This window comes from Nipponia nippon, unplaced genomic scaffold (genome assembly GCF_047370975.1).
Source record: "Nipponia nippon isolate SJK-2023a ecotype South Korea unplaced genomic scaffold, ASM4737097v1 scaffold_6, whole genome shotgun sequence".
NCBI classification, from domain to species: domain Eukaryota; kingdom Metazoa; phylum Chordata; class Aves; order Pelecaniformes; family Threskiornithidae; genus Nipponia; species Nipponia nippon.
This window is the reverse complement of record NW_028262380.1, coordinates 58,818,876-58,832,481: the sequence shown is the minus strand read 5'-3', so window position 1 is coordinate 58,832,481 and position 13,606 is coordinate 58,818,876.

The following is a 13,606-nucleotide window of genomic DNA, read 5'->3' as shown; positions in this document are numbered from 1 at the left end:
GGCTGCCAGTGATCTGTATGCCAGGCAGACTAGCTTCCCTGGCGTCTTTTCCCCAGGGAAGAGAGCTGCCAAGGGACTGGGAAGTGGGACAGGCAAGAAACCTGCCGAAGAGATCTTGCTTGCTTTCTTTCTGAATTTCACTGGCATGGGCACACATTTGCAAAGCATTTCAGGTTCAGTTAATTCAGCAACTTGTAGTGAAAAGAGAGTTTTCTCTGTTCTGCCCTGCCCCCAGCGCTTCTAATCTTACCAGAAGATGGCTAAAATTACTGATTATGAACTTTCATTAGAAAATGTCAAAGAGAAAAATTCATAGCCTAATTTTTAAAAGGTAATGACTGCAAACTTTCCCACTGGAATGCTCATACCCCAAGAAATTAGGTTATTTTCCTGTTTCAGTTTCTTCCAAAATAGGCCGAATTCAGCTCTGGAGGAAGTAACGGTATTTATTGCGGGAGAACTCAGGTTCATTGGAGGTCAGTGGTTTTTTCCAGGACAGCCTTGTGTCATTATTTTTTTTTTTCTCTTAATTCTGTATGGCAGTCCCACTATGCTAGGTAATACAAGAGCACCTAAGAAAAAATACCCCTACCTCAAAGAAGGCAGATCCCAAGCAGACAAGAGCAGAGAAAGGAGAGGAAGGGAGAGGAAGGGAAACTGAAGTTCTTGCACAGGATCATGTGTATAGGCCTTATTGGTTCTTATTGGTCATCTTCCAACTTTCCCCCACTGCCACTCAAGTTTAAAAAGCAAATCTTTTTGATGGCATCCACCCGTGCCCCAGAGCACCACAGCGAAGGAGACATGTCGGTGTCAGTGTCAGTGTCAGTGCTCTGCTGCCGGGTTTCCAAGTGCATTCCCAAGCAGCCAATTAAAGCAGACAAGATAGGTACCAAAGGAAAATATAAATATTCGTCAGCCTCCACCTCATTACCGAATCCAAGCGCCTGTCTCTTGTCAGAATCACTGAAAGGTTTTTGCAAATGCATAAATGCATAAATTGTGTCTGCACGATTACAGCTACCATTGCTCCTGCAGAAGCACCGTGCATCTTGCTAGCTTGCTTTTTAAGTGTAATAATTAAAGGCATAAGTGAGGATTGTGCAAAATTCAGAGATACTGAAACTAGAACATGGACTTTTACAATCCTAACAGTGCTGCCATCCTCCCCATTTCTTGTCAGATATCCTCCTTTGCCAATCATTTCCATTCAGCTGTTTACTCGACCTGGGACAGACTGAATTCAGGAAGAAGCAAAATTCTGGTTTTGCCTAAGAGTGCAGACCCAATTTCTTGCTTGCACAGTCAGGTAGATGCAGTAGTCACTCAAACGTTGAGACTTAGGTATGTTAAAAATTACAAAATTCTCCCTCAGAAGAATAATATCCTATACCTATGAGGTGGCAGACTTCAATTTAGATTATTTATCAGGGATCAGCCATAGTTAGCATCAGGGGTACACGCTAGACTTGATCATTTTATCACCAGTTATGTGGATACTATATTTGTATAATAGGAATACTATCCTTTTTTTGTTGCTGTTGCTAAAACCAGGACATAATAGTGTGATTTGTACTGAAATAGCAACTGTGGCGTGTAGACCTCCCCTCTGCCCCTTGAGCAGAAGGTGGGACAGAGGGTATTTCAGACTGTGATTTTCACCAAGGCCTTTAATTGCTACTATTTTGTGCTTAGAGGTAGGTTAGAAACAATATGCATTTCTAAGCCTGACAAAAGAAACTGAGATTGAATGGTTGATCGTCTTCTTCTTAGTGACATTGCTGTAACTAACTATATTACCTGGGAATGCAGAGGTAATAGATACAGAAAATGGATTGGAAATGTTCCCAGAATACCTTAATGAAATTACAAACAAAGTAAGCATTTCAGCAACACACTGATCATCCCTTACAAAGTCACACACAACAGTTAGCGCACAGTGCAAAGAACTGGAGGAGGGAGGGCTTACGACAGTGAACAGCTTCCATTAAGGAATAAAAAACTAAGGACTGAAGATGTTTGCCTCAGCTTCACCATTGACGAGCCTTGATAACATCAGTGAAGTTTCTCATGAAACTTCAGGTTTCTCAGGTCATTTTAGGAGACAGCAGAAGGGAAAATCTTTCCATTACAGGTAATTGTTTTAAATATAGTCCCAGTTGCTAGTGACCAGAATGCATCACTGCTTGACAACTGCCTGCTGGCATACATGGCCAACACTGGCAGCCCAGCTCTGATGAGATGAAATTCCACATCTCGGAGATCACCGTGACTGGCTTTACTTGTGCTTTCAAGGAAGGGTTGTAGCTGGAAAGTGATCTGCCTTTCCACTTCTGGAGGCCAGTATGATCATGCACGCTGCTTTTGGTATTTCTTTTCTGGAGACGGATGATTGGCCTTCAGTCCTGAAGTCCGAGGCTCTCAAGGACACCTTACTGCCTTGCTGAAGGGGAATTGCCGGTGCAATAGGAGTGAGAGGAAGGAGTCCATTTCATTTGCAAGTGTGCAAGAAATCTGGCTATAAAAAATAATACCCACAGACCTTTGCAGAATAAGTAAAAACACACTTTCTGTGTCAAAATTCAAATGCCAATTAGCATTTTGAATTAGCATTCATAGAGAAAAACATGGTTTCCCCCACGACCTTTTAACTCTATGGCTCCTTGTAACCATAACCCTTAGAGACTGAGTACCCCATAATAATGCAGTAGGAATATAACAGTACCTTAGCTCTGCCAGTTCCCAGGTGCTTTCATGTAGTGCTTAAAAGCCTGGCACCTTCGGCAGGAAAACCCTGCTTTGTAGAATCTGGGTTGCTGTTTTTCCGGCAGAGCTGAGAAAGTTGTCGGCGGCTGAGCTGCACAGGAGCGCACCTTATTGTTCTGCTTGTCAAATACGATGCCAGGATCATTGCCTGCACGCTTCAGTGCACACCTCACAAATTATAGCTGTACCTGCATGTGGGTTTAATTAGGTACATTCGCGTACAGGGGAGCTGAAACATTTCAGTGCTGGCTCTGCCAGTACCTATTCCCAGCACTCTGACGTGGAAAGAAAGAGTAAATGGACTGCTTTTCACAAGAGAGAGCAGAAGAGCTAGAAAGGAAACCTACGGTTAAAGCTGGTCAGTGCTTCCCATTATAACATCTACAATGCAGGCTGAAAGATCCAGGGTAGCAGCAGGGGCCTGAGACGTGCACAGGCGATGGGGGAGGCAGGAGAGGAGTGCCGGTGGCACCGCGGGGAACCCAGGGCAGGTGGCAGGGCCAGAGGGAGGCTGGGAACGGAAGCAATGAGCTTGAGCTGGTCTACAATGGTTTTTCTCTTCTTTTTTTTTTGGCAAAATAGAAGAATGGAACCACTGATGAATATTTCTCTGGTTTTGTGGTAACTGAAGCCTTTAATTTTACTCTTGAGCTGAAAGGCAAAAAGAAAAACCTTTTCAGAATGAAAATTTGAACCTTTAGGTTTCTAAGGTGTTGAGATGAAACTTTGGATTATCCTAAAGCATGTTATTGGGGGCAGAGGGGAGCACAGGATCCAACCTAATTCAGCTGAATTCACGTGTGACCACCTGCGACTGAATTCTCTATTACACTTAGCTGCGTTTGCTAACAAAATTTTGTCCAGCCTTGCTCTTTTTTTTTTGTTTAATAATTAAAGTTTATGGTACAACTGTGCTCATGCTGTAGTCTAGATAGATCCCACATGTCTATACCTGGCTCTAATGTTACTTCTCATAAATTTGCACTCCTTTTTATTTTTTATTTCTTTCTATTTAAATGAAAATTATTTCTGATCTGAAAGTTTTAGATGTTGAAGAAAAGGTGTTATAAAAATGACATATTGCATGTTTGAAGACTTGATTTTGGTGAAGACAGATGGGTTTAAAAAGTGTTAGCACTTGCTTTGGTCAAACTAGACAGATCTTACCAGAAGATCCATGAAATATTTCTACCTAGGGGGCGAGGGATGGTTATAATCTATAGAGCAGGGTTTGCCCTTGAAGTGTCTTCTGCAGTTAAGGTCGTCATGCCACCTCTATTTATGAATTATTTGAATAAATGAGATATCAACCAACAGGTGATAGCTTCCGTTCCTTAACATCTGACTGAGGTCAGCGTTTGTCAGCTAGGCTCTGAAAATGTGAAGAGAGTGAAGAAACAGATGCTGGAGCAAGGCGGCGATTATTGTGGCCAGCAGGAGGACAGGGGCTACAGATACGCTATAAAAGTCCAAAACCTGCGTTTCCATCATCATACCGTACTTTGACTCAGTCTTCCCTGCAGCTTGAGGTGCACAGCTTTTTGTAGAGAGGGTTTGTCCTGTTAGAAAAAGAGGGTGGTGACTTTCCAGGCTGAAATTGCAGATGAATGCCTTTCAAAAGGCAGTAGAAAAACTGTCCTTAGTTTCAGCTGTCAAAAATAAAAAGTGTGCCTGTGTCAGTCATGACATACCTAGGTATATACAGTGCTGAACTGATCTCTGGTCCTACTTCATTTCAGTGTTACAAACAGGTTACAATATACAAAATGCTATTTTATTGCATGTTACATTGTACTTTACAAAATACCTAGGAGATATTTTACATTAATAAGGTGTATGGTAAAGTAAGGTGCATGGTTGTTTAAAACACAGGCATAGAAAAGAAATATATTTTTTCATTAAGTATTTCTATACACAACATCAGCGGTGACAAAGTTGAATGAATATAGTTGTGTAACACTCTGCCAAGAATAATTCCCCTTTTCCTTTGGTTTCCTTTTTCTCTTCTCTTCCTGGATCCTCAGTAGTTTTTGTCCCTGCTCTTTGTCTTCTAGTTCAGAGCATAGGCTCCCCTGTGGAGAAAACACGGATGAGAAGAGTTTTGCCATTGATTTCAAAAGGGGCTTGATTTGACTCCAGATCGTCTTCCTGGCCATCACAACACAAGAGTAAGGGCTGAAAGACAAAGTCTAGGAGCTTTTATGGAAATTCAGGGCTTTATTCTAAATGCACTCAGGTGCAGCATTTCACAGGGAATTTCCAAGTGTCCAGCCAGGCAATACAAATCAAAAGTACAGTCTCACAGCCAGTCTGACCACTTTGCCTGAGACTGAAAATGACGAGGATTTCCTTTGAGCAGTGCTGATCCCAACAAGTACATCAGGTCTTTGAGGTTAAATGTAGCCCTTGTGAAAGCCAATCATTAATGTCACTGGAGTTATAGCAAGGAGGTATTTAGGCCAATGTGCTTAGAAAAATTTGTGGTGTAGAAGTACAAAATGCCAAGTGCAGTAGAAAGGTTCTGGGGCATGTGTGTGCAGATGGGTAGAAAGATGTGATTTCTTTCTGCTCTGTTTGGTATTTGTTTTTTTTTATTTTATTTTATTAAATTTTTGGAGTAATACTTTATTCTATACAGTGTGTAGTGCTGTTTGTCATCTTTATTCCCTCAACTATTCCAAAATCAAGGCTTACTAGTTTTGGGTGAATTGAGAGGTGACAGGTTTCAGGTCACTAAATTGGGAAATGAAATGAAACTGGAAAGTCTGTAGAAGAAAACCACCAGGAAAAAAACCCTAAAAGACTGCTAGTTTCAGAGGACTGAAGAACAAATACGAAAAAAATATGTCTGTTTCCTATTTATCTGAGTGAAACGGTGACTGTGACCTACATAAGCTGTGGGCCTGATACGCTACAAGGTCTGTTTATCTAGGCACCAACCACAGCATGGACACATATAGCGCTGGCTTCAGGGCTCCCGAGGGGACACTTTAGACTGTCCATGGCAAGTCAGTCCGGAAGCTTTCATTTATAGATGCCAGAATGCTATTAATATGGGAGGATTTTCCAGTATCGCTCTGCAATTGGATCGAAATCCCTCCCATCACTATGCGTAGACCATAGTAATTGTGTGTGGGCATGAATATTAACTTTCATGGAGCACAATTTCTCTACTGAGGAGTCTCCCCTTGAAAGGAGTCTCCTCCACAGCTTAACTATTCTAAGGTAAATTCAAGGTGATCCCACACCCCTTCTTGTATGTGAGAGCAGAAACTATCCCAAAATGCAGATCACGTGCGTCAATAAAGGCATCCTAGAGACAATAAGCCAGTAACACATGTTTTATTATTCATTTTGGTCTCTAGGAGGTCTGTGCAAAACCATTTAATGAAAACATGATTTGGGATGTTTGCACTGGATGCGAAGGTGAAATAAAGTCCTTCCTTACATTGCTGTCAGTAAAGAAAAAAGCTGTGACGAAGTTCATAGCAGACTTGGACCAGCTGATGTAAACTGCCCTACCTCTACTGACTTCCACACAGCTAAAGTGGTTGACCCTCAGTAAAAATCTGACCCAGTAATTCTGGCCCTTACGCAAATCTGTCTCTTATTAGCAAATGAGTTTCATGAAGTACCTTCATCCATCTTGTGCCCCTCTTCCTACCTAACCATTTTCCAGGGTAGAATACGTTTCACTAGGTTCATTCCCCTAAGGTTTATGAACAAAAAGTTGCATAGGCAGAGCATCATAGTTGCTGTATCATCTGCTTCATTTAACTCTATATGAGCTGTGTTTCTCTGCACAGAAGGAAATAGCTTGCAAGTACCTAACAATACCCAGGACAGTACCAAAGATGGTACTGAGTAACGCACCCAGCACAGCTCAAACATCCAGTGAAGCCTTGACAAAAGACTCCCACAGTCTGCATCTCAGACAGCCAAACTCCAAATTACCTCTTGGTGCAACAGTCTTGATTCTCCCCGCCAAATCGAGGAGGAAGCAACGCTACGAGCTAGCTCAGCAGCAGGACCCCCTTATCAGGGTTTCCCAGTCCCAAGACTGGCTCTTGCCTTCCCTCTGTTCAGTGCAGGAGAGAGGTGGAGTTATCACCAGGGAAGAAAGCATTCTAGCAGGCTGGAAATTGCTGTACAGACTGCAGGAATTAATTAAACCCCCACTGGAGCAGAGAGGGACCAAAGCAGAGTGTTTCTGCACTCTGTGCTTAAAACTCACCTGGGAGCAGGGTGCCAGAGCTCAGGTGCCTGCCCCTAGGGCTGCCGGGGGGGTTTATCCAGTGACCATCCCACATCCAACAGCGACACCATTGCAGCCAACAGGGACTTTAAAACCCGCGTGGCAGAGCTGTTACCGGCCCCATCCCTGAAGCACCAGCCTGGGGAAGCACAGCCCACCTGGCCCTAAGGGGCAGGTGCTGGTGGGAGAGGAGGGGGGGCTGTGGATGGCTCACTTGGACTTTAGCACTGACTGGCACCTTTGCCCAAGCCTGGTTTTGGGTCTGGTCCTTACCCAGCAGTGTCCAAAATGCAGGCTCCACCAGAGGGCACAGCCACCCAGCAGAAGTGGGGAGCTGGGGCAGCGGCAGCAGCAGCAGGAGGATGCTCCTGGGAGCAGAGATTCCCCCAGCAGCTAGCAGGGCTGGCTCCTGCGGACCACAGCTACATCTTAAAAGCGGCTGAGGTTCTACCTGAAAAACACACTGGTCCCTGCCACTTTCAAAAGAGATGCAGCCTCTGCTTTTGGCACTGGAGCACATGATCTCCCGGTCTGGGCAGGTGAAAAGAAACTAGCACAGCCAGAATGATGCTTTTTTGCAGTGTTACATTTGATTTTATTTTTGGATATGTGCATCAGGCAGGCTTCCTTGAGGTAGCAAACGAGAGTTAGCATTTCTTCCCACTTATATGGTACTTGATCCAGGGGTAACTGATACGAGGTCAGGATGTATGACTCAGATCAGAATTTGGCTCTTGTTCTTTATTTACAAAAAACTTCCACTAATTTGGAGGCTGCCTGGTGACCACTGTGCTTCAATAATTAATTTTCTTGCATTGCAAGAAACAGGAAAACCACCAGCTTTAACTTGTAAGATGATTATTTTTTGTAGCTGTTGTGCCCAGTCCTCCTGTGAGCCGTGGGACTGAGAAGGAGGGCACGGAAACCTTTTCTCTCTGACCTGGGACCACTCTGCCCCCTTTCCCCTCCAATAGCCTGTGCAGCATTTCAAAGGGGACAAAGCAGAGGAAAGGCATCCCTCCTTTTGAGCCAGCATGTGCAGGGGAACTGATGTACATGCTTCAGGGAGGTACAAATCAGTAGATGTGCCCTCCTTGTGTGAGGGAGAGCTCAGGGAGCCCTTCTTCCTACGATGCCTCCCATTGCTCATTTTACCTCTGCATTCCCCCCAGTCAGGGCTCTCCCTCTGTGGCATAAGTAAAAACACACTTGAATTTTCTCTATTTGTCTCAGTAGATCATCATGGCAAGTCCCATCCTCATATGACATGACATCCTCCTATGACATCCTCATATATAACATCCTCATATGACATGACATCCTCATATGACATCCTCATATATAACAACATATAACATCCTTATATGACATGACATCCTCATATAACATCCTCATATATAACAACATATAACATCTTCATATGACATGACATCCTCATATGACATCCTCATATATAACGACATATAACATCCTTATATGACATGACATCCTCATATGACATCCTCATATAACATGACAGTAATTAACACCTAGCTACAGAGCTATGGCATCTAGATCTTTCTTCACTGATGAGCACAAATCACAGAGAAGCGTTTATGCTATTAACAGTATGGATATGACACATTTTAATTTTATGGACAATGTATGTAGCAGATAAGCAACACAATAATTACGCTTTGTATGTAAAATAACACTTCCCTTCTAAGGCTCTCCAAACTTTTAACGCTCAATAATGAATTTAGTCTCGCTGTATCTGCTATGATGGGAGAGCTGTTAGCTTTGCTCTTCAGAGAAAAACTGAAGCAGAGCAGTGACTTGTCAGAAGCATCTTGGAAACTCTGCCACTGACCCATTTAGGCTCAATGAATAAAAGTATTTTAAGTTCACAGTTTTGTGGTATAACCATAAATTGTGTTTGTGCGTGTCTGCTTCTGGGGCCTGACTGGAGTCCAACAAATATTTGGTTGATTCCTGTAAGTAAGCACTTTGACCTTTGGAGCTCAAGCCATGAGTTTTGGTGACAGAAGTTATACACGTATGAAGCAAGTGATGAAATTTTCTGTCTCCTGGTTTGAACAGATGAGGTGCTCAGATAAGAAATGCATTGATTCACTGTCCTTCATAAGGAAGTTAGTGTAGAGCCCTGGATGGAAACGCAAAGAATCTTCCTTTGGTCAGGTCTTCATGGTGATCAGTGGTCTTATCTGACCTCTGCATATTCAAACTTTCATCTGATAATCATATGAGCATGCTGGAAAACTCATCTCTCTTCTTTGCATTGTCCTGGAAAAGGGAGAGGGAAATGACTGGGAAAAGGAGTATGGGATCAAAGACAGTGGTATATTTCTGTATCTTCCTATGGAAAGGCAATTCTTATCCCTGGAAAGATCTTTCCCAATATCTGCACCTTTAAAAAAATGGTGAAAAAATAATAGGTCCAGACTTTATCACCCTTTTTTTTTCATATTCAGTAATACTTAAACAGATATATCCACATCCTACCTTATGTCCATGTGACAACTTATGGCTTAACCCCTAGTACCAGAACTCTGAAACTCCTCATTTCCAAACTGGGATCACTTCAAACAGGGCCCTCTCCAGATCAAGCGCAAGTCAACCAAGCCAAGCAAACCTGAACTTGCCTCTCTCTGGTCAGAATAGCTGGCGTAGGGCTAATCTGTTTCAAGCACTCTGCTCCTGTTAGTGAGAAGTTGCTTCTGCTGTAAGCTTGCAGTGGTGCAGGCTTATCCTTGGACAACACCTGGCTGCAGCAATACGCATTTCCCAATTTAAAGATTGGTAGATAGATGACCTCTGAAGCAGTAAAACAAGATAAAAACAAGCAGATAGCTGAAACTGAGAAACAACCTGCCTGCTCAGGAATATATAAAACCCAGAGAGAATTAACACTTCACATTTGAGCACCCCTGCCATACTTAGCAGGTGGTCTTTCTTCCTCAGTCCCTCCCACAGCCCCTAGGCCAAGTGCACTGTTGCAAGAGTTGGCCGCTGCAACCAGCTGGCTTGCTTGGCCCCTTTGAGAGAGACTGCAAGGGGGCATCCCAACTCCAGCTCCACCACCAGCCACACCACTCACCCCCTCCCTGAGCCAGACCTCACCCTTCAAGGAGCCAATGCAATTCACTACACAAGCTATTTACTTTCTTTTTTTTTTTTTTTGGTGACTTACCCACCCACTGTAGAGAGCTGAATCAGCTGACGGAGGGGTCAGGGGAGTGCCAGGCATGGGGAAGCAGGGGGAGTGCATGACCAACAGGAGAGCAGGGAGCAGAAACTCCCCTTCTGTGGCAACCAGGCTGGCTCAGCCCTTCCACCCAGGCAGTCTGTGCCTGCTAGTGTGGTAATCGGTTGGAGCGCAGAGAGCAGGATGACCTTTTATTTTAGAATGCTCCCAAATAGCACTCATCCTCCAGACGACCGGCAGCCTCCGGGAGAGTCATTCCCTTGGCTGCTCTGTTGGAATGCAAACAGCTTGTGGCACACAGGCATGGTCATGTACCCAACTGCAGGTGCCTTCTTCCACAGGTAGGTGTGCCAGGGTATCCAGCACATCCCTGGGGCCAGCTGATAGGACATGGGATTTAGAGGAACAGCTGCTGGAGGCCACGAAGAACACTGGAGGACATCTCAAATGGCAGTACCAGACACTCATCTCTGAAAATGGGTTGAAACTGAAGCAACTAATGTTACAGTCCTCAACAATGACACAACGTAGCTCCGGCTACACTGATAAAACTGTCTGGGAGATGGGGTACTCCTAGGCTTGAGTAGCAGTGGCAGAACCTGCCCGCAGACTTGCCCATTCCTCTGAAATAGTAACAGCAGATTGAATACACAGCAGGCTACAAAAGCTTCCCCTTGACCCTACTGACTTCCTACAAAAATCCTGGCAGTTTTATTATCATCTTAATTTGTTCTTATTTCTTCATGTATTCAATCTAATGCTAACATAGAACGCTTTTTTATGCCAACAAAAAGCACTTCTGAGGCCAAAAAAATACCTATGCTGTCCAGAAGATGTTCAAAGATGTGTTTAAAAATTAAAGGCATCCCTTTAAAAACAGATTCTCTGTGCAACTGTGCAACTACTTTTCTGTATGACTTTTCTTCCTTGTTCTCTAAAGTGCATGCAACTCTAAATTGCAAAGTAAAGTTCTTTTGTAGACTGTTTTTGCAGAGATTCCAGATGGCACAAAGCAAGTGACTTTGCTATGTAAAGCTAAAGATTTTAGAGGAGGTGACTATAAAGATTTACTGCACTTTTGTACCCCCTTCATAGAATCATAGAATCATTAAGGTTGGAAGATCATCGAGTCCAACCGTTAACCTATCACTGCCAAGTCCACCACTAAACCATGTCTTCATCACTGACTGCAGGATTAGTCCAACTGATGAAGTGAAAGAACAAGAGGAAAGCTCAGCAATCATTTCCCATTTTCAGTTTTGAAGAATCAGCCTAGGCATCATTTTGGTGGTTTTTTTGTAAATCCCTAAAATAGAATACAATCAATATTTGTATGGTTAAACATCACATTGTTACATGGAAGAGCAAGACCTTCTTTTTTCCCTCTCTAATCAGTGAGCCTTTGTGCATACCTGTATGATCTCGTCAGCTGCAGGGAGATTATACAGCATAACCGATGACTGAGTCTTGTCCTTCATTTTAATAATCTCTGCACAGGATTTGTGTAGCACATTCACATTTGGTTGAATAACAGTGGTAAGTACTAGTAATCTTAACCATAATAGTGAAGCAATAATTAACAGGAATGAATCCTCTTATTGCCTTCCTGCTGAAGGAGCCCAAGTGATGGCGTTCATCTTCAAATGGGCAGTGAGTGGGCTGAGCGCTATTTCCAAATCCCAGTGCTGACTCCATTGCCTCAGATAGCAAGTGTGCCACCACATCTCATCTCTGCTGACCTCAGCTTTCCAGGGCCACTGCAAGATACAGCACAAACCCCTGTAGCAGAATCACGATCTGTACGTATCGCAAGCTGTGACAGTTGGGATAGAGCCTATGAGCCATTTGGTAATACCACTGTTGCATTAGCAGTTTTTTTTAAGGAAGGGAGTGCACTGATTTGTTCAGGAGAGATAGCAATATCAGTTGTGCTGGCTCTGGAAGTAGCTAAACCTGCACAGAGCAGAAGCCAGTGAAGAGTCCAGACCTGCTTGATGACACTTTCCTAATCGCAGTTGGCAGGCAAGCTCCACGCTAGGCGCTGAAACCGTGAGGAGAAAAACCCAACCACGAGATTTTCAGGGTGCCCAGTATTTTGCTCTGTGGCCACTTCATCAAAGTGCCTGTCAGCTTATTGTTCACTTTCCAAGATTGTGAAATATGCAGAAACAGGCTTTCAAGAAATTGGAAGTATAAAAAAGTACAGAAAGTTAGGGTTGAAGTACACACACTTTGTATCTCTCCACTCATCACCCAAAATATACACATACCCACCCATAAATAGACATCTGTAATAACAGCACTAATCACTTGAAGCAGTGCTTTCTGCTTCTGTGGCTCTTTTGTACTGCAACGTAAAATTAAATTAGTCTTTAGAACGTGATTGCACAGACCCCATCATTTCAACTGCCTTTTCCGTTTTTAACCTAATTCAATTAAAAAGTAATATGTAGGAATGTCAAGTAAATATATGGATTGACATCAAACACCATAAAAGTCGGTTCCTATTCCAACTTCTACCATAGACTTTTTAGCATGACCTCAGCATGTCCACTTAGGTGGTTCAGTGTAGGCATCCAGCTCCAAACTGACATGCCTGTGTTTGAACTTGCCTTTTGCTTCTCCATCTCGCTTCCTTCCCATAAAATACAGGCTATTTTTGTTGACCTCTCAGCAATGAAAGTCAATTTATTTCCTCTCAGATTTACTGGTATCGTCCAACCCAAGGTTGTAGGGATGGAAGTATGCTGTTGGTGTCGTGCTTTCCCCGGCTTGTAGGGATGAAGCACTCCACAGGTCTGCAGATGTACTGGCAGATAATGTAGAAAAAAACTCGTGTCTTTTGCCGATGAATGAATACCATCTGGGATACGCTTAGAACTGCTACTAGTGTATGCAAAGATGGGAAATTAAAATTCTGTGATTTATATGGAAATGGCTATAATGAGGGAGGTCTTGCTGTTGGATTGTATTTTATGCTACAAGACTTCATGTGCTTCGAAACCGCAGAGATTTTCCACTTCTTGCCACAAACCATGGCCTAGAGCTTCAGCACGAATTGAAAAAAACTTCTGCTTCTTATGGCTGTGAAAAAAGTACTGAGAGGGGCTGAGGAGATGAGCTGTGTGAAGACAAAGATGCAATTACCCCACTTAAAACCACAGTGAGCTTTTATCGAGCCAATCATCTAAGCCATAGCCCCGACAACGAGGAGGGGCAGATTTCCATCTGCACACAAGGGCTGCACCCTGGAGCTGCTGCCTGGCCCCTGCGGTGCACTCTGCAGCTTGCTCCTGCCCATCGTCATTTCTGTTGCAACTGGCTTGAGCTGCACTAAAAATATTGCAGAAGAGCTCAGATCCAGGTGGTTTCAGAGCACA